The sequence below is a fragment of the Leptodactylus fuscus genome, chromosome 7, assembly GCF_031893055.1.
Source record: "Leptodactylus fuscus isolate aLepFus1 chromosome 7, aLepFus1.hap2, whole genome shotgun sequence".
Classification (NCBI taxonomy): domain Eukaryota; kingdom Metazoa; phylum Chordata; class Amphibia; order Anura; family Leptodactylidae; genus Leptodactylus; species Leptodactylus fuscus.
In genome coordinates this window covers 12513371-12535313 of record NC_134271.1, presented here as the reverse complement: position 1 = coordinate 12535313, position 21943 = coordinate 12513371, and the positions used below count along the sequence as shown (strand labels likewise).

Sequence of the window (21943 nt, the reverse complement as noted above, 5' to 3'; positions counted from 1 at the left end):
CATATCATTGTATAACTCACAGTTCTCATGCAGTTCAGTCCCCAATTTCTGCCACGGAACAGCCCAAATACATTCTTCCCACTGGGGTACCAAGGATCCTCTGGTGGACCCAGACTCTAACACAAGCCTGGTCCAGCAGAAGACACCCAAATTTGAAGGGTTCCATGACCTATTTCCTAGGGGTTGTTGGTAATAATTTTATCAGGTGGGTCCAAGAAACCTAAACTAGACAGCAATGACACCAGACACTACGAGCAACGGTAACAATTCCCATATTATGGCCCTCTACCGGGAACGCCTACTCAACGTCAGGAGACCAAACTTACTAACTCCGCCATAAAAAATACCGCACAATATAAAACCTTAAAAATATGTGAACATACTATATATAGATGGTTTACTACAACATGACATCACAAGTGTTCATTTTTTTTCATTTCAGTTTTAAAATAGATTTTAGGAGATGGGGAACGGGTTACGAGTTTTACAGTCCTGTGAGCCAGTGCATATATATATATATATATATATATATATATATATGTGAACCTGTACATGAGGAGCGACGCTATATCTGCCCATTGCATGATTTGTACCCTGCACTTTTAGCAGTTTTCCCCTCTTCAGACTCTCAGTTCTCCCTGAGTTGGTGGGTAGAGACTATCTACTATGATGTCCCTAAGACACAACACTCATACAGTAGAAGAGACCCCGCTCCATGACTCACTCTCAGCAGGTCATAATTGACATTATAGAGAAAAACTGCCGTGTATTAATCTGTATAAAGCACTTGGGGTGAGACAGAAACTTTCTATTAGCTGCAGCAGCCTATTCCTCCAGTCCTCCTTCTCCGTAGACACTTCTGCTGTAGCATGATAGATTCCTTAGTTCTCCCAAGCTCCAGCAGTCTCTGTCTAAACCTCTAGTCCTCCCTTTCCATAGACTTCTGTGTAATCTGAAATTTCTGTGAGCTTCAGTCGTTCTTGTATTAGCCTGACAGATTCCATAGTTCTCCCCGAGATGGTGAGTAGAAAATAGTTACTATGATGTCTCTAATATAGTACACTCAGACAGAAGAGGAGAATCTACTCCATAACTCATACAGAGAAGTACAGACCTGTAATGAAGTGAGTAAAGCACTTAGAGTGAGATAGGAACTTCCTATTAGCTCCAGCAGCCCCTATCTATGCCTCCACTCCTCCCCATTCCCTCTGTGTAGACTTCTGTGTTATCTAGATACCCATGTGGGCTGTGGTTCATCTTGCCCTGACATAGCAGATTCTGCAGAGATTTCATGGTGAAGCTACAATCCCTACTTGTCAAAGAAGTCCCTTGACAAGTTGATTCCAAGGTTTTTCTCTCCTGGAATCCCCAGCGATCAGCTGTGATCTATGGAAAACCTGGCAGTAAGTGTTCATTTTTCCTACAGTGCCTCCGCAGGGGAAATGAAGCATTACACCTTGTCCATTCAATCAATGGGCCTTCTGTGTAATATAGGACAAGACTGGTCCTCCAGAGAAAGAGACTATCTATGTAACTGCGTTTCTCTGTGATCAAGAGATGGGGATGACCGAAGACCCCCAATTAACTCAGAATTCCCGTATAACCTAGACAATCCATAAAATCACAGCAACTACTAAAAAACTTCAATGTCAAGGGTTAGGCACACAATCGAGTGTGCAGGCCAACGCTCTTCCAATGGGGGTCCAATGCTCCGTTCCGCTCCTATGATTATAGAACCGGTCCTATCACGCTCTGTGACATCGGAACGGAACAGAACCCCTCATTGATGTTTCTGCTTCGCTCCCCCTACTCTATAACATGATCGGTCACTCTGCAATGTGACAGGTTCCCTTTAAGGTCCGTCCATAGTAAGCACTTGGCACCGTATCGCGCCGCCCAACTAGCTTGGATACGCCAGACAAAAGGTAGGGGAATTTTTTGAGGGTAACCGAGGTTCCCACATTACTAGAGAGTGTTATGTCCTCCATACAACTTCCTGTCTGGCTGCGGCTAACACTAGACTATTACAACATCCTCGCGTCTTGTCACATTCCCTGTCTTCATTCAATAGACCCGAATTCCGCCCCTTGTATCCCACTAGTTCTTTCCACATCGCACAACTCGCCGCTTCCTCCAGGAATCCCCCATTACATGTGCTGCACGAGGCGTCACTGTCATACACATCATGAGGGTCAATGACCCGAGGTCTCATACCCTCTGTTATCTGGAGGGGAAGGGCCTGAAGGTCTCGGTGTACAGAATTTTTGAAGAATTTTTTATTGAATTTTGCCCATTACATGGTTTTTTTACAATTTTGGGAACTTTTACGGTATTAGGTGACCCAATATTGTTCGGGATCCTACAACGAAAAGAATAGAATCTTCCAAGGTTCTGCCCATGTCTATCGATAACTACCCGCAATACGATTTATATACAACTCACATCTATGATGAAATACTTTGGATCTGTCACAAAGCATGCTGGGTAGTGACGTCCCTGAGCCCCGGAGCAGACATTGTTTATCAGGGTTATTGTTGTCGGGCTCACTCCTCCTACCTTAATCCGACTATCACAATTCTACTTAATGGTGAAACCTGAGGATTAATCAGTAACACCGAGCAAACACTCCGCTCTCGAAAAAGAACATTCACACCTAAAGATGAGGTCACAGACTTGGAAGACGTCCGCTGGCCCTGCTACTGTAAACAATAGTGCCGAAACTCTATAAACCCTAATAACCCATAAAACAGGTAATAAAAGTACCCCAGAGGAAAACCTACACGATGTAATCCTATAATGAAGATGAAGTGATGAATCGGATCTGACTGTGAATGTCTATAGCTGTAAGTATACAGGGTAATATGGGGTGAGGATAGGGTAATATAGGGTGAGGATAGGGTAATATAGGGTGAGGATAGGGTTAAATAGGGTAATGATAGTCATAGGGTCAGGTCAGTACATCCTACAAAACCAAAGCAGGGAACAATCTACAACCAAAGGATTTGTGAAAGAAGTATATCAATGTGTACATACATTATATCACTTACCCTGTACTGATCCTGAGTTATATCCTGTATTATACTCCAGAGCTGCGCTCACTATTCTGCTGGTACAGTCACTGTGTACATATATTACATTACTTATCCTGTATTATACTCCAGAGCTGCGCTCACTATTCTGCTGGTGCAGTCACTGTGTACATACATTACATTACTTATCCTGTATTATACTCCAGAGCTGCACTCACTATTCTGCTGGTACAGTCACTGTATACATACATTATATTACTTATCCTGTATTATACTCCAGAGCTGCGCTCACTATTCTGCTGGTGCAGTCACTGTGTACATACATTACATTACTTATCCTGTATTATACTCCAGAGCTGCGCTCACTATTCTGCTGGTGCAGTCACTGTGTACATACATTACATTACTTATCCTGTATTATACTCCAGAGCTGCGCTCACTATTCTGCTGGTACAGTCACTGTGTACATACATTACATTACTTATCCTGTATTATACTCCAGAGCTGCGCTCACTATTCTGCTGGTGCAGTCACTGTGTACATACATTACATTACTTATCCTGTATTATACTCCAGAGCTGCACTCACTATTCTGCTGGTACAGTCACTGTATACATACATTACATTACTTATCCTGTATTATACTCCAGAGCTGCGCTCACTATTCTGCTGGTGCAGTCACTGTGTATATACATTACATTACTTATCCTGTATTATACTCCAGAGCTGCGCTCACTATTCTGCTGGTACAGTCACTGTATACATACATTACATTACTTATCCTGTATTATACTCCAGAGCTGCACTCACTATTCTGCTGGTGCAGTCACTGTGTACATACATTACATTACTTATCCTGTATTATACTCCAGAGCTGCACTCACTATTCTGCTGGTGCAGTCACTGTGTACATACATTACATTACTTATCCTGTACTATACTCCAGAGCTGCGCTCACTATTCTGCTGGTACAGTCACTGTATACATACATTACATTACTTATCCTGTATTATACTCCAGAGCTGCGCTCACTATTCTGCTGGTACAGTCACTGTGTACATACATTACATTACTTATCCTGTATTATACTCCAGAGCTGCACTCACTATTCTGCTGGTACAGTCACTGTGTACATACATTACATTACTTATCCTGTATTATACTCCAGAGCTGCACTCACTATTCTGCTGGTACAGTCACTGTATACATACATTACATTACTTATCCTGTATTATACTCCAGAGCTGCGCTCACACTATTATCCTCGGGTAGTTCTGTCTCTCTTGATGGTAGTAGTAATACCGCATACAGCACTAAAAACAACTCAAAAGATCACAGACAGACTCTGTTCATCCTTCCTGACATGTGACAGATGGGACCAGGACCAATAATAGATGACGTTATTGTGACCTTCAAAAAGTTACTGAAACCTGATGGAAAAACAATAAACCCACTGAACCTGTGACACCATATTGCGATGTGCTGTGACATTGCCATCACTCAGGTCTTTTACTCGCTGCCCTTTGGGTCACCAGATATCTTCTGACTTTACCAACACCCTGATTGACATTATAAACAACAACCACAACATGGGCCGAACACCCACCGAGAGAACCTGAGTTGTCACCGGGGCAGGCTGGACCTCTCGAATAACACAACCCTACAAGTTCTACAGAAGCCGAGGCGTCATAGACTCTACGCCACACATAATGTAACACTCGTGTTGACTTTTTGGGTATTTAGAGAGTAAATATAACATGAGCCAAAAACAGTCAAGTCTAAAAGTGGTTGTTCTTCTGTTTCTTAGGAATACAACCACCACTTCCCTAGAAATGTTCTGGTGATGTTTCTTCCACCTGAGGTCTGGGGATCCTGCCAAGGGATAAGGCCGAGGCTGAAAATAAAGAACCAGAAACAAAGTCCAGTAGGAGGAACGGCCCAAAATGTGTCCTCCTACCTGGACCAAGGCCAAGTCTAGAAGGTTCAGTTCCCAGTCAGGGTCAGACTGAGGTTCTTTGCGCCCACCAGATACAATGATTCCAGGGCCCAACCTCCAACAACCCCTGGGAAGTAGACTATTGTAGCCTTCAATTTGGGTGTCTTCTGCTGGACCATTATTGGGTTAGAGCCTGGGCCCACCGTGGGATCTCTCTGGGCTTTGGTGAGCCAGTCTGACAGAGTTTCTAATATCTCAAGAGGTTTCTTCATCATGAATTCTACCAACTGTAGATACAAAATAGGACTAAGAATATCTAAAAAAAATCTGTTTCGATGACAACAGTCCCATGTATGAAAAAAGTTTATGGCACTAATTGGTTACTATAGGTAACGCCTAATTTTCTTGTCCTTTGGGCTCCCATACAGTATAATGACCCTTTAGTGCTCCCGAAACAGTATAATGTCCCCTTAGTGGCCTTATACAGCATCATGTCCCATTGTGGCACCCACACAATATATTGCCCCCCTTGTGACCCTCACAGAGTGTAATGCCTCGCAGTTGCCCCCAGTATAATGGCCTCCCATAGTATATCATCACCCCTAGTGGCCCCCACAAAGTGTAACATTCACTTTGTGGCCGAATACAGTAGAACGTCTCCCTTGTGGCCACCATAATATAATGCCCCCTCCTTCTGTATCCACTTAGTATAATGCCCCCCTCCTTCTGGATACACATAGTATAATGCCCCCTCCTTCTGGATCCACATAATATAATGCCCCCTCCTTCTGGATCCGCATAATATAATGCCCCCTCCTTCTGGATCCACATAATATAATGCCCCCTCCTTCTGGATCCGCATAATATAATGCCCCCTCCTTCTGGATCCGCATAATATAATGCCCCCTCCTTCTGGATCCGCATAGTATAATGCCCCCCTCCTTCTGGATCCACATAATATAATGCCCCCTCTTTCTGGATCCACATAGTATAATGCCCCCTCTTTCTGGATCCACATAGTATAATTTCCCCCCTCCTTCTGTATCCACTTAGTATAATGCCCCCTCCTTCTGGATCCACTTAGTATAATGCCCCCTCCTTCTGGATCCACATAGTATAATGCCTCCTCCTTCTGTATCCACTTAGTATAATGCCCCCTCAATATAACCCACACATTATAATGTAATATTTCCCCCTTGTGATCCCCAGCAGTATATATAGATTATACTTTTTGTGCTGCTTATGTCGGAGATACCAGTTATGTCAGGTTCTATAGGATAGGGTCAAGTATTCTTATAAAACATTGCAGCATTCTTCTAAAAACAGCGCCACCTCTTTTCTCAGGATGTCTTTGGTATTGCAGCTCTTTCCTATTCACTTCAATTATGCTGAACTGCAATACCACACACAGCCATAGACTGGTGTGGCGCTGTTTCTGGAATTAGCCCTGTTTTTATAGCCCCGCATAACCCTTTGCCCCCTTGACTGTGCTCTGTCACATCTGCGTATGCCTTTAAGTCTGAGTGTAGCTTTATTTAGTCTGGTATCATTGTTTATATAGGAGTTATACTTCACCTCTAATCTCACCGTATTTGCTTCTAGTTTTCCGAGTCCAAGTTACTCCCCAGTTATCAACTTCTACGTTATCTACTTTTCTTTGTAATGATTTCAGCTCCGAAGTATACTGCATCGATTAGGAAAACAAGGCTGTTTACTTCTATGATAGTGCCACACCTGTCCACAGGCTGTGTGTGGTATTGCAGCTTCGTCCCATTCCGTTCAATACATATAACCCATGTACATACAGACACATGGACACATGTTCAGATGTTTTTTACCAGCATTGACCCTGTTTGTTGGATTCTGTACAACCCCTTTAATATTATACTACATAGAAGAATAGATTGTGCGCTGACTATATTGCACCACTGCCTATGACTATGTAGCAGAGCCGAGTCTGCTGTTTTGTTTTCCATGACATGCAGATTTTGTAACATGACTCAACTCATTCTGGTATCGCTTTGTGCTATTTGTGGCTTTACTACTGAATTATCTTAAAGGGATATGCCCTTATAATAATCCGACCCCTCCCCAATTGAGATCACTGTAGGGGTCCTACAGCTTAGATCCCTTATGATCATCTAGGACCATTACACTACTATGAGACCTGGTGTTACAGGGGAAGATAAGAGACAGCCTAGATGAGTCATGAAAGAGTTAAAGCATGGAGGTATAAACTGGGGGCCACCACTTTTTGTACCCCAAAGATGGGGCAACGTGTAGTCAGTGTAGTGGTCCTAGAGATTGTGGAATCACAGGAGACAGGAGGTTTCCTTTGCCCCCTCAACAATATCATGTAGGATGGTGGTTTTAGGGTACTGCTATGGGCGCAACACAGACCCCAAAGTGCCAAAACTATATTATATTCATAGGCAGTAATGGGTTAAAGCATATAAGTAATAATAATAATAATAATAATATTAGTAATAAATTGTAACATAATAGTCCCCACAAGGGACCAAAAAAATATGTAAAATTTGATAAACAAAAATTTAAAAAAATATACATATATATATATATTTTTGTTATATAATGTCATAAAACAGACAATAAATTATTTTCAGAGTCTACAGAAAGACAAAAAATGTCAGAATTACATTTCTTGGTTTATGTCAAGGAGGAAGATGTTTTTAGTTCAGGCCAAAAAAAACCCAAAAACATCAAAAGTAATTTTTTTTAATTCACACAAAATAGAAAAATGTCAGAATTAAGTTTTGGCTATGAGAAAGAGAAATGTCAGAATTCCAATCGAGGAGAAAAAAAAATTTAGAATTTAATTTTTTGGGTTGAAAGGGATAAAAAAAATTCAACAGTCGATAAATTTTTTTTTAGATGTCAGGAATTACATTACAGTTGCACAGTACGGGGTTGGTGAGTTTGGTCTAGGTGAGAAAAAAATCATCAAATTTTTACAAAAAAAAGGTCAAGTGAATGACGGCATAGGGGGCGATCTAAAATAATAATAATAATAATAATAATAATAATAATAATAATATAAAAAAATTTAAAAAATCTGGCAAAGGACCCAAACCCTTTATACATTTTTTAAATAAGATTTTAAATTGTATTTTAAAAGAAAAAAAAAAAGAAAAAATAGTAATAATAATAATAATAATAATAATTAATAATAATAATAATAATAATAAAGAAAACAAATAACATAAAAATGACTGAAATAAAATAATTTAGAAAAAGAATAATAGTTAAAAAGTTTTTGGTTTTTTGTTGTTTTTTTAGCATCTGCTCGTCACTGTATGTACAACTCAGGTCTGGCAGTTTATAGTTTGGGGCGGGGGGGGGGGGGGGGCAGGTGTCTGAATGAGCTGGGACTCTGCTGCTAAATATATTTTATACCCCCTAAATTGACAACCCCCGGTGCTCTGAAGTGCCATAGGTGGTAACAATGTATCAGTGAGGTCGCTCTTTTTGGAACTTTTTGTGCCTGGGATTTTTCCTAATAGCCGACAGCTTAAGGGGTTTTCTAGTTTGTTAACCGAGTGAACGATTTTAATTAAGTGCTGCGAGTCCTCCAGAGCTGAACTTCATGTCATAGAATGTCCATCAGGGAATGAGATCAGTCATTGGGTTTACCAACCAGACACAGGATAGAGGTGAGGGTCTGTTCATTGGGACCCCCAACTGACCACAAGAAGAGGGTCCCATGTGATAGAAGCAGTGGTGGGCATGCTCAGTCAACACTCCATTCACTTCTATTGGAAAGATGGACCTCACCATCCGAAAGTCCAATAGGAGTGAACGGAGGGTTGGCTGAGCATGTCCCCCATACCCGTCCCCCAGTGATCAGACACTTACCCCCTATTCTGCGGATACAGCATATGCATATTATTAGCAGGGAACCCCTTTAATTGAATACAGTTTTTATGTGAAGCGGCACTACAAGTCCCAATATCCTAATCCGGGGAACTGGAAAACCTCTAAAATGATAGAAATTGTAATAAAGAATGTAATGTGGAGATGTAGCAGAGCTGGGTTTGTCATGTATCATTGTTCAGATTGTCCTCATGGTTGAATATGAACAGGACTGAAGGTAAATCTGTAAATCATAGGTGATCGCAGGCGCAAAGATATACTCATGGGCATAATGGACAAAGTCAGCTCTGCTACTTCTGTGTGTGTGTGTGTATAGATATATAGATGATGATAGATAGATAGATAGATAGATAGATAGATAGATAGATAGATAGAAGATAGATAGATAGATAGATAGATAGATAGATAGATAGATAGATAGATAGATAGGAGATAGATAGATAGATAGATAGATAGATAGGAGATAGATAGATAGATAGATAGATAGGAGATAGATAGATAGATAGGAGATAGATAGATAGATAGATAGATAGATAGATAGATAGATAGATAGATAGATAGATAGGAGATAGATAGATAGATAGATAGATAGATAGATGATAGATAGATAGATAGATAGATAGATAGATAGACAGGAGATAGATAGATAGATAGATAGATAGATAGATAGATAGATAGGAGAGATAGATAGATAGATAGATAGATAGATAGATAGATAGATAGATAGATAGATAGATAGATAGATAGATAGGAGATAGATAGATAGATAGATAGATGATAGATAGATAGATAGATAGATAGATAGATAGATAGATAGATGATAGATAGATAGATAGATAGATAGATAGATAGATAGATAGATAGGAGATAGATAGATAGATAGATAGATAGATAGGAGATAGATAGATAGATAGATAGATAGATAGGAGATAGATAGATAGATAGATAGATGATAGATAGATAGATAGATAGATAGATGATAGATAGATAGATAGATAGATAGATAGATAGATAGGAGATAGATAGATAGATAGATATTATACACATACAAATGCGTATGCGTAGCAGTAACGTGTTTGCCATTCACCACAACTCAGTAATATGACAATGTGTGATCCATGGCTATATACTGAACCAACCCATTTAAGCCCCAAATACACTGAATGACAAACTCATCTCTGCTACTCCAGTGTACATATACGTATGTAGCAGTGCTGGGTCGGACATCACCCTTCACCATCCAGAATGCTCTCAGTGAGTCTGACATGGCAGCGACAGCGTCAGCTCTGCTACATCTCCATAGTCTAGTGGATCCTTGTGAGGGGCACTTACCTGCCGGCAGGTGAGTATTGAGTGTCATCCACAGATAGCCCAGGCACAGCCACACCTGTCACAGGTCGGAGATAAGGCCAGGTAGCATAGCACCACACACGCACACACGTACACTAACACACAGACACAGTTCGCATTGTTAAATATTTGTGCCAGACGCGCAGCAGAGAGGAGTCGGCAGCCAATCAGGGTTTTTCCCGGTGTCACTTCCTTTTATACATCACTTGGTCACAGCAGAATAAAATACAATCACAACCATGTGCGTTTGGCACCTAAAAGTGACACAAACTGGTTTGACTGGTGTCTGGGCGAAGTAACTGTGCAAGAGACGGGGGGAGCGGGCGGGCGGGGGGCGACATGGGCAGCGGGAGGGAGGGGGAAGCGTGAAATTCGGGTAATCTTATGATTCACTCCTGTATGAAAGATTCTTTTATAGATAGAGGTAAGGGACTGTTCACACTCACACACATCAGGTGACTTGTCGGGTCTGTTGCAAGTTTTTTAAAAATTTTGGGTTGGACCACATTCAGGATTTTTGGGGTCCGTCACCTACAAACCACTATTATACCAGGAGCGGTGCAACTCCCTTGTGGCGCCATCTTCGGTCGTCTATCAACCTCTTCCCGCCTTCTGGGTGACATCACAGACCTCATAAGTTACAAAGGGCGGGGGGTGACATCATGACATAAAACTGCCTCCTCTGCTTCCCCCGACACTGCACAAGATACTACCTCCAGCCACCACTAGATGGAGCTCACTGCATACTGACCCTGGAGTTCAGTACTAGCTGTAGCTGTATGCAGTGAGCGCCCCCTAGTGGCTGCTTTCTATGGACAGAATTTTATCATTTATCAAAGTCACATAAACAGAACTTTAGAACCGTGACATACATCGGAATACAATTTTGGACCTAAACTTCAGTTTCAGCCATACGTTTTAGTACATGTAGGTCACCAACTAGATTTCTATAGATTTATACTAGCTGTATCAATGTATATGCAGTTAGCTCCCCCTAGTGGTCACCGCTGCAGCCACAGTTTTATCATTTATCAGATCAGAAAAGGGCATCGGGAAATAATTTACTACCCTCAGCCACCACTAGGGGAGCTCCATGTATACTGACATATATCACTGTCCCTATAGTTGTACGGATCCATATGTTCTTACCCCTCCTAGTGGTGGCTGCAGGCGCTCCATTTCAGTCCATCACACCATAATCTTATTGGATTTCCAGACAAGTTACCTTTAAATTGGATAATGTCCTGAATATATTTAACTACAGAAGAAAAGGGGAGGGGACTATCCACTTCTGGGCCCCTCTTTTCAAGGGCCCCCCAGCATCCACATTGTCTATTTTTATTGCATGTATGTTCTTGTACTGAAGCTTCACCTCTGAGCAGTATTCTAAAGCATCTGCAGAAGTTATTACTATCTGGAAACTGTCAGCAAGTAGCAGTTGGTGGATCTGTTATTCTTAGCATCCTTTACTATTCCTACGTGTATCACTTTATTATTTGTATGTCTATATAATATCAAGTATTCATGTGCTAATAAGTCAGGCCTCAATCAATTCATAGAATGAAGGCGTAGTCAATATTTGTAACCTGCTTACTGACAGTTTCCACGTAAAACAAACACAAAACACAGGAAAAAAGAGGAAGGTAATAGATATGAGAAAGATACTGTAAATATATGTGACATAAATAGAATATAGAATAGAGGCGCAGCTATACACATGAGATGATAGATAGATAGATAGATAGATAGATAGATAGATAGATAGATAGATAGGAGATAGATAGATAGATAGATAGATAGATAGATAGGAGATAGATAGATAAGAGATAGATAGATAGATAGATAGATAGATAGATAGGAGATAGATAGATAGATAGATAAATAGATAGATAGATAGATAGATAGATAGATAGATAGGAGATAGATAGATAGATAGATAGATAGATAGGAGATAGATAGATAGATAGATAGATAGATAGGAGATAGATAGATAGATAGATAGATAGATAGATAGATAGATAGATAGGAGATAGATAGATAGATAGATAGATAGATAGATAGATAGATAGGAGATAGATAGATAGATAGATAGATAGATGATAGATAGATAGATAGATAGATAGGAGATAGATAGATAGATAGATAGATAGATAGATAGATAGATAGGAGATAGATAGATAGATAGATAGATAGATAGATAGATAGATAGGAGATAGATAGATAGATAGATAGATAGATAGATAGATAGGAGATAGATAGATAGATAGATAGATAGATAGATAGATAGGAGATAGATAGATAGATAGATAGATAGATAGATAGGAGATAGATAGATAGATGATAGATAGATAGATAGATAGATAGGAGATAGATAGATAGATAGATAGATAGATAGGAGATAGATAGATAGATAGATAGATAGATAGATAGATAGATAGATAGGAGATAGATAGATAGATAGATAGATAGATAGATAGGAGATAGATAGATAGATAGATAGATAGATAGATAGAAGATAGATAGATAGATAGATAGATAGATAGATAGATAGGAGATAGATAGATAGATAGATAGATAGATAGGAAGGAGATAGATAGATAGATAGATAGATAGATAGATAGGAGATAGATAGATAGATAGATAGATAGATAGATAGGAGATAGATAGATAGATAGATAGATAGATAGATAGGAGATAGATAGATAGATAGATAGATAGGAAGGAGATAGATAGATAGATAGATAGATAGGAAGGAGATAGATAGATAGATAGATAGATAGATAGATAGATAGATAGATAGGAGATAGATAGATAGATAGATAGATAGATAGGAAATAGATAGATAGATAGATAGATAGATAGATAGATAGATAGAAGATAGATAGATAGATAGATAGATAGATAGATAGGAGATAGATAGATAGATAGATAGGAGATAGATAGATAGATAGATAGATAGATAGATAGATAGGAGATAGATAGATAGCTAGATAGATAGATAGATAGATAGGAAGGAGATAGATAGATAGATAGATAGATAGGAAGGAGATAGATAGATAGATAGATAGATAGATTGATAGATAGGAGATAGATAGATAGATAGATAGATAGATAGATAGATAGATAGGAAATAGATAGATAGATAGATAGATAGATAGATAGATAGAAGATAGATAGATAGATAGGAGATAGATAGATAGATAGATAGATAGGAGATAGATAGATAGATAGATAGATAGATAGATAGATAGATAGATAGATAGATAGATCAGACTTCATTATAGTCTATGGGGTCTGTGGGTAAGCACTTTTTAAGCGGATTAGGTTTCCGAATGAAAACCCAAATACAGGTGTGAACCTAGTGTAATATGTATGGGGTCTGATGTAAGCGCAGGGTCCTCCATAGAATCCGTCTTATTCCAGTCGCCCCATCCTGAATACCGCAGCTCTCCTGCGTCTCCTCGGTGGGTATGAACGTGGCCGTACAGGCGACTAATTTGTTTAGCGATCATAAGAATCATCCCCTTTAAGCCTTTCCACCCCGTGTACAATGTTGACACCTCGTGAAACAATCTGTTTTGCCAGCAATGAACATTTAGGTCACGCAGAGGGATGTGCCCCGACACCCAGGAGTACGTGTGAACACTGGCTGAGACAAATATGTACACAATATCTGGTGTCCACCGCGACGTGCAGTATCGGAGCAAGATGTAACCCCCATATCACCCCATGTCGTAAGCTGCAGATGTCTGGGCGCCCTGCCCCCGTTCACACACATCATTTACCGGGATGAGGCTTTATGGAGAATTACTGGAAGCGAAAACGAACTAGTATCAACAAAGGAGGCGACAGCCGGCGAATCGGACGGAAACGCACAACACACCGGAGATGGCCGTGGAAGGAATCCATGAGAAGTTCTGGGACATCAACTCCTATCATTGTCTCCAGGTGCACTACATAGTCATAAGATAAAGTTGGATGAAGACGCAAGTCCATCAAGTCCAACCTAGAAACCTGCCAAGTTCATCCGAAGAGTTGGACGCCAATTCGTTCCCAACTCCAAACACGGCAATTGGACCCAGGATCAACATCCTATCCCAAAAACTTCTACGCCTTCATGACCTGTGATATTCCCCTGTTTTATTTCCCAGTGGGGGCGCTGCAGAGAAGTAGACAACCCCATTGAAGAGAACCTGCAGGTCAATTTGGGAAACTTATCCAACCACCAGTGGTGATGGACAAAACTCCCAAGATTTGTTTTGTAGATATTCATGTGGACCGCCCCAAATTTTGATACTGATGTCTGACCCAACGTCATGATGTTGGAGCATCCCATGAGACCTCTGAGGCCCAATCACAGGCTTGAGTGTTGACAACGAGGGCACGATGTCAAAGAAGAGTCTTTGGGTGAAGATTGGACAGTGGGAAAGACCAGGAGAGTTGGGTATCAATGTTTTTTAATTTGTCCCCTGGGCCTCCGCTCATTGAAGAGACCCCAGAGTATAACAATGATTCATGGGTGACAACCCTAAAAATTTCAGGTTCAGCCAAACCCAAAATTTTAAAAAAAAATTCAAAAATTTAAAAAAAATTTTAAAAAAATTCAGAATGAATCCACCTTGCTACGAACTGGTTGTTCATGTCTATCCCCCAACAGGTTAGCATGGACAGGTGGTCCAAAATATTCCTACCAAAAACCATGCCCAGGGTTTAAAACAAAACAACGACTCCTGGCGCATGCGCGGTTTTGTAATGGACTGGACAATGACATCCCGGAATGGGATATAGGAGCGGCTCATCTGGTAATAAACCCAATAATGGGTTAAATAAGGAATTAATTAAAATATTAAGAGGATTGATGGTTATTCCGTTGTTATTCAATGGAGACAGAACAGCCCGAGGCCAAATATCGGATGGAGTAACAGAGACAAGAAACAATAATAGAGCCGATCTAGGTCAACGGGAACAAACATGTGAGTCGTGAATCACTCAGGTCGCAGAGGTCAGAGCGTACTTGTTAATGATGACATTGACATCTCGGTGTGACATCATCAGAGGACGATCACCGGGATTGTTTTGCGTCTATAACATCTAGTAGGACGTTGGGCCTTAGTTGGATGAATTTGTGGTTGTGTACACCTGTATCGCCACAAGTGGAGGACCCTGGGTGCACCAAGAAGACCTTCCCCCACCATTATTCCATCTCCACCCACCTGACACCTGACATGAAGGGTTCGTGCAGCTTGAGTCAATTTCTATCCCTTCTCCTGGTGCCACAGAAATCTGTATCCATCGGACCAGGCCATGTTTCTCCACCACGCCGTGACACAATTTTTGTCCTTCTGACACTTTGCCTTTTAGGCACGTTGATAAATCGGCTCCATTAAAGTGAACCCGTCACCGTGAAAATATGGCGCAATGGCGAGTCCCGACAGATATATAACATTCTCGCCAAATCTACCAGTGAAAAGAGGTGACTGTCCAGCGTCCCAGAATGCCCGAATCTCCTGGACCTAACCTATATAGAGGATATGGGCACTGAATGTGCCTGCGAAATCCCAAAAATGGGCGTGGCCATTACAAAATGGGGTATGTTATATCTAAAAAGGGGGCGTGGTCAAGTGTAAACCTTTCGCCGCACGTGCCCAGGTTAGGGCAAGTATGTATATATGTTCTTACGGGGGCGTAGCGGTAGGGGGTGCAGAGGTGGCAGTGGCTATCAGGCCCTGGACCCTGAGGGGGCCCTAAAGGTCCTTCTTCTATGTAAATATACTGCTATTCCAAACGGTCCATGGTAAGTAGGGGCCATATTATAGATTTTGTACTGGGGCCCAACAGGTTCAAGCTATGCCTCTGTTCTCACCACCTAGTAGACCAACAATGCAGGGCCCCCTCTCTTCAAGGGCCCAGTTGCAGTTGGGTGATCGCCCTTAGGCTATGTACACACAAGTACTATTCACATCCTAGCCCTGGAAGCTGGTTTTACTTCGTACCTGGCGAGAGAAGAGGAATTATTGGAGGAGTTCCTCTTTAAATCCTTTCTCCCGGAGATCCTGCTCCATCATTGACTTCCTCCTGGCAGATATTCTCGACATCATGAAACTTCCATCCTGCGGACGGCGCTCATTGCAGAAGTATTAACACCCATCTGAAAATATTGAGCTGGATGGCGCGGAATATGCCCGGTCATCTTACCATATCCTCTACCCAAGCTAGACAGGCACCCAGGGTGACGATCCAGATCCCTGTGCCATGGCATAGTGACTTGATGACGCCCCCTAGACCCCAGGGCACATAACACACCAGGTTATAGATTCTATTCCAAACCAAAAAGTCAAATTGACCCCACAGTCAAAATTTGAGACTCCATTCTCCTGCAAACAGGGGCAACACGGTGGCTCAGTGGTTAGCACTGCAGCCTTGCAGCCCTGGAGTCCTGGGTTTGCAACATCTGCAAGGAGTTTGCATGTTCTCCCTGGGTTTGCATGGATTTCCTCCCATTCTACAAAGATGTACTTAAAATGAAAAAAATATATATATACGGGGCTAGCAATCTACATTTAAAAAAGAATTCTCCTGCAAACAGATTTAGGCTGAGTTCATGCGTTGATTTTTCTAATTGCAGTAATGAGCAGCCCGTGGGAATATCTGCATATATGACTATTCATTTCACCTGTCAGTAATTGAAAACTTCTGGCTTACTGGTATACTGTATGTAACGCGCTGCTCCGAATGCAACTAGAAAAGCATGCAGTTATTTCATTAAACTTTGCAGTAAGACGTGACCTAATCATTATCTGATCTCCCATAATGCACTGATCTCTGGTTACAGAAAACTAGCAGAATTCGGATTGCAGCTCTGGGTGTCCATATAAATATATATATATATATATATATATATATATATATATATATATATATATATATATATATATTCTGTGAGAACCTAAGTTTGGCCTGATGCTGGAGCTGAATATAAGCTTCTATCACAACCAAAGCACTTTATTCACATCAGCACAGGTCAGTCTTTCTCCATATATGTCCTGCTTGCTATAGAGCAGATTCTTCTCTGCTTACTGTGTGCAGTGTATAGTCTAGGCCCCCAGCTCAGAGAGAACTGCAAGCTATACACAGATCTGAGCGCTTGGGAAAACTGCTAAAAATTCTACCTCTTATATTGGCCAGAGATGTATATGTATGCATTTTATAGAAAGATTTGGTCTTTTTTTGGATCTTAGGACAGGACCACCCTAATTTTTTTCAGTTTTTCTGCAACTCATGCCACTTTGGGATACAAGTAGGAGAGGAGCGGTCAGAGACGGCCTCAGTAGCCCAATGACTTCAGTATGATTTACCCCGGGTATATTAGGGCTTTGCTTGCAGAAGACAATGTGTGTATAATATAGCGGAGGAAATACAACTATACCGTATTATGAGTGTGCTATTATAGTATTGCTCTTCATTATAGATACCATGCACACTGGTACCCTGAGAGGTCACATGATGTGCTCTGCAGCCCCCCAAGCTATAATTGTACCCCCTCCCCATTAATGACTCCCCCTGATGTCTTCTCATTGCATCTGTGTTCTGTATTGTTGTTGCTTTTCTCTACTTAATTGCAAAGTCAAAGAGCGCCACCATGTGTACAACAAGAGGAATTACAACAAACATCTAAAGCTGGAGAACAGATGAATAAAACAGTCTCTTTAGTGCCCCCTTTTTCGGGAATCATTGACCTAAAGACTTGGCAAAGACCATAGGAATCATTATTAATATAGAGGAATCCCCAGAGATTTCCTGGACTCCGATCAACACCATTTTATTTCAGTTTAGACCTGATGTTTTGTGGAAACCCCTTGGAACCCGCAATCTTTTTTGTTGGGCGTTTGCAGGGTGGCGGGGGAAAAGGCAAAGTTGCCCCCATACCTCTTGGATGCCGTGATCGCTATTGATCACGGCATCCAGGGAGTTAATCCACTTTTGACTCCAGCGACTAGTCCCGGGCCTCGGTTGTGTGACACAGCCCAGTGTCGGGAGTAATGTCACAGGCGCAGCCCTTGGCATTACAGTGCCATACTATTATGGAGCACGGTGTTAACTATACGCTCAGTATGACGTAATACTACAGCGAAGAGCAGGAAGGGGTTAAATGAGTTTGCCTTGCTTTTGACCTTGACCTCAGCCTTGTCCCACTTGTTCTACTCTTGGTTTTGACCCCTGGCTATTCCCTATGGCTTCCTTGGCTTAGACAGCAATTCCATAGCCAAAGGGCCGAGGAGTCTCCAGCTATCCATGTAGGTGAGGGCAAGATGGTGGATTCTTAGGAGATGGTACATACAGACATCTGATGCTGATCCCAGCCCTGAGGTCTCCTATTATTGTAATGACAGGACATGATATATACTCAGCAGTTATATAACCCATCCATCAAGGCTCCCGGGAATGTACCGTACCTCTCGGTGCAGGATATAGTGCAGACTGCTGAATGATTCTCTCCAGTATATACCTGACGTACAGATTCATGTTCAGATTGGGGCTGACATGCTGCTTTTTGTATCATCTTGTTTTAGGGTGTAGCCGAGTGTGTCCAGGTTGTAGGTGAAAGTGTTTTATCTGTAGATCTTGCTTTAGGGAGTTATTTTGTGCAAGCCTCTTGTTTTAATAAGGATTTATATACAGTGTATACCAGTGATACATACATAGACGAAAGCTATCGGGTACGTACGTGTAAGCCCCACCCCAATACATAGGGTAGTTTAATGTCCCCCTTTATCTCTCCCCAGTCTAATGTCCCTCCCAAAGTTTAACATAATAAATCACTGATACTCCCCTACTGAAATTTCCCCACTGTGAGACTATTAAAGGATTATCTTATGTTATCTCTCTGCACTCCTCTGCTGCTCTGTCTCTTCTCTTGGACCATTCAGAGAGCTGTAGGCGCGATGTGAGTGACATCATCACACCGCGCCTACGGCTCCCGGGGCCAGAGCACAGAGATGGGAACAGTGGTGAAGCAAGTGCTGTACACAGATGGCTCCTGCTTCACCAATGTATTCAGCTCATCCACGTCCTCTCTGGATACAGATGATTTGAAGTTACCTGGTCATGTAGTGAAGTTTAGGTGTCGCCCTCCACCTGTAACCGGGGCTCATGTATCAGCTGCTAAAATGCCCTACAAAAGTCTATTACTACGTCATGGGGGGAGCACAACGTATGAAAAAAGTGAAAGCCAAAAAAAGATAAAGTTGGGATCACTGGATGAATATATTTTCTGCGCTTCCTGGTTGCGACATACGGATCCTGCCGCTCCACACCTGTCAGCGAGCAATGGCACAATTAATAAGAAATTTGCATTTCTTGCAAAATGTCAAAAATCAAGAAGTCAAAAAATGTCCCTGAGGTGTAGTCATGGCGTACACTAGCGGAACGTCTCATAGACGCAGCTACATAATGATTAATAATCATCTGAGTCTGTCTATAGGAGTCTCATACAATACATCAGCCACTAGGGGGCGCTCAGGAGCTTATTGCATACTGTTCATACATTGAATTCTGTAATAGTACAGTATACAGTAAGCTCTGGAACCCCCCCTCCCTAATAGTGCTAGAAACCCCCTATATACAGATGTGTCCTTCTTTACCTTTCCTCTTGGAGGACATGTCTAGATATAGGTGTCATGAGATGATCAGCTTGTTCAAATCAACATGATTTCATGATACTCCGTCACAAGATGTCTCTCCTATATGTGCGGCCAATATGTATCCAAATGTTACTTATGGTCTATATATATATTCTCCCCAGCTCAGGGCTGTGGAGTTGGTAGGCCATATACCATCAATGGGATACTTGTGTCTTCCAGCACTTCATCATCATTCTCTTCAGTTATTTTCTGGCCTCTTCTGTCCTCCTGGGTGATGTCATGAGTGTCATGATGTCAGTACGCCCAATCACAGGCCTCAGCAGTTGATCGAGGCCTGTGACATCACCCAGGAGGCTGGAAGAGGACAGAAGAGCATTGCGATGGAGCGTCGGGTGCCACAAGGGAGCTCAGGAGGGGTGAGGGAAGAAGAATATCAGTATTTATTATGTTTCCGCACCTCCCATGGTTTAGACTGAACTTAAAGATAACTGATAGGCGAACTTTGCAAATATTGTAAGATCGCCATCTCTAACTCCATGACTCCAACACCACAGCTCTGGCCAGGGATCTGTTATTCCAATAATGGCACCCAGCAGAGGGGAGATGGCGCACCATGGCATAAAATAATATCCTCCATCTTTTGTGCCTAAGATCGCTGTCATGTTTGGGGATGAGGTACATCTTGGCACGGCCGCCGCCCCACATGTTTGGCCCACGTTTACTGAAGCAATTAAGAATTTCTAGGAATCATTACCAATTGTGAAGGAATTCGCTGCCAGTGATAATATTGATGTTAATAAACCGCCTATTATCTCGCTGGATACTGACTAAGGAGAAGCGACCTGGATCCAGTGCTGCTCACACAACTGCAATTTGTTACAGTGTATCAGCGAACGTAAGCTGGAAGGGAGTAATGTTGACTTCATTGGACTCAAGTATCTATCTATCTATCTATCTATCTATCTATCTATCTATCTATCTCCTATCTATCATCTTTCTTTCCTATATGAACATCAGTTAGTCCCCCGGAAAGAGGGGTGACCTCACCCGCCAGCATACACAGTGTTGGCCAAAATTGGCCCCCTGCAATTCTGTCAGATAATCCTCGCTGTCCCCCAGATAATGATTACAAGCACAAACTCTTTGGTAATATCTTCATTTATTTTGCTTGCAATGAAAAAACACAAAAGAGAATGAAAAAAAAGTCACATCATTGATCATTTTACACAAAACTCCAAAACTGGTGCGGACAGAAGTATTGGCGCCCTCAGCCTAATACTTGGTGGCACAACCTTTAGACACAATAACTGCGCACAACCGCTTCCGCTAACCAGCAATGAGTTTCTTACAAGGCTCTGCTGGAATCTTAGACCCTTCTTCTTTGGCAAACTGCTCCAGGTCCCCCCTGAGATGTGAAGGGGGCCTTCTCCAAACTGCCACCAAGAGATCTCTCCCCCTCCCCCACAGGTGTTCTATGGGATTCAGGGCTGGACTCATTGCTGCCACTTTACAAGTCTCCAGGGCTTTCTCTCACCACCATTTTCTAGTGCTGACCTGAAGTGTGTTTTGGGTCATTGTCCTGCTGGAAGAGCCCTGACCTCTGAGGGAGACCCCGCTTTCTCACACTGGGCCCTACATGATGCTGCACAATGTGTTGGTCGTCTTCAGACTTCATAATGCCATGCACACGGTCAAGCAGTCCAGTGCCAGAGGCAGCAAAGCAACCCCAAACCATCAGGGCCCTCCGCCATGTCTGACTGTAGGGAGCGTCTTCTTCTCTTTGAAGGCCTCTTTTTTTCCTGTAATCTCTATGTTGGTGCCTTTTCCTACTTTTGTCTCCTCTGACCAGAGAACATTCTTCCAGAATGGTTTTGGCTTTCTCAGGTAAGTTTTGGCAAACTCCAGCCTGGCTTATGTCTCTGGGTAAGAAGTGGGGTCTTCCTGGGTCTCCTACCATACAGTCCCTTCTCATTCAGACGCTGACACTGGATAGTACGGGGTAACACTGTTGTACCCTCGGACTGCAGGGCAGCTTGGACTTGTTTGGATGTTAGTCGAGGTTCTTTATCCACCATCTGCACAATCTTGCGGTGAAA

General features: G+C 41.9%; 1 protein-coding gene across 1 annotated transcript in view; it reads right to left on the bottom strand.

Moving 5' to 3' along the window:
- The window catches only part of EHF (ETS homologous factor), a 29862-nt gene extending 19536 nt beyond the window's left edge, over nucleotides 1-10326 (bottom strand). The window contains exon 1 of the mRNA XM_075283641.1: nucleotides 10189-10326. The gene's annotated coding sequence lies outside the window, so the exon portion shown is untranslated. The remainder of the gene's footprint in view (nucleotides 1-10188) is intronic.
- Nucleotides 10327-21943: the final 11617 nt, after the last annotated feature.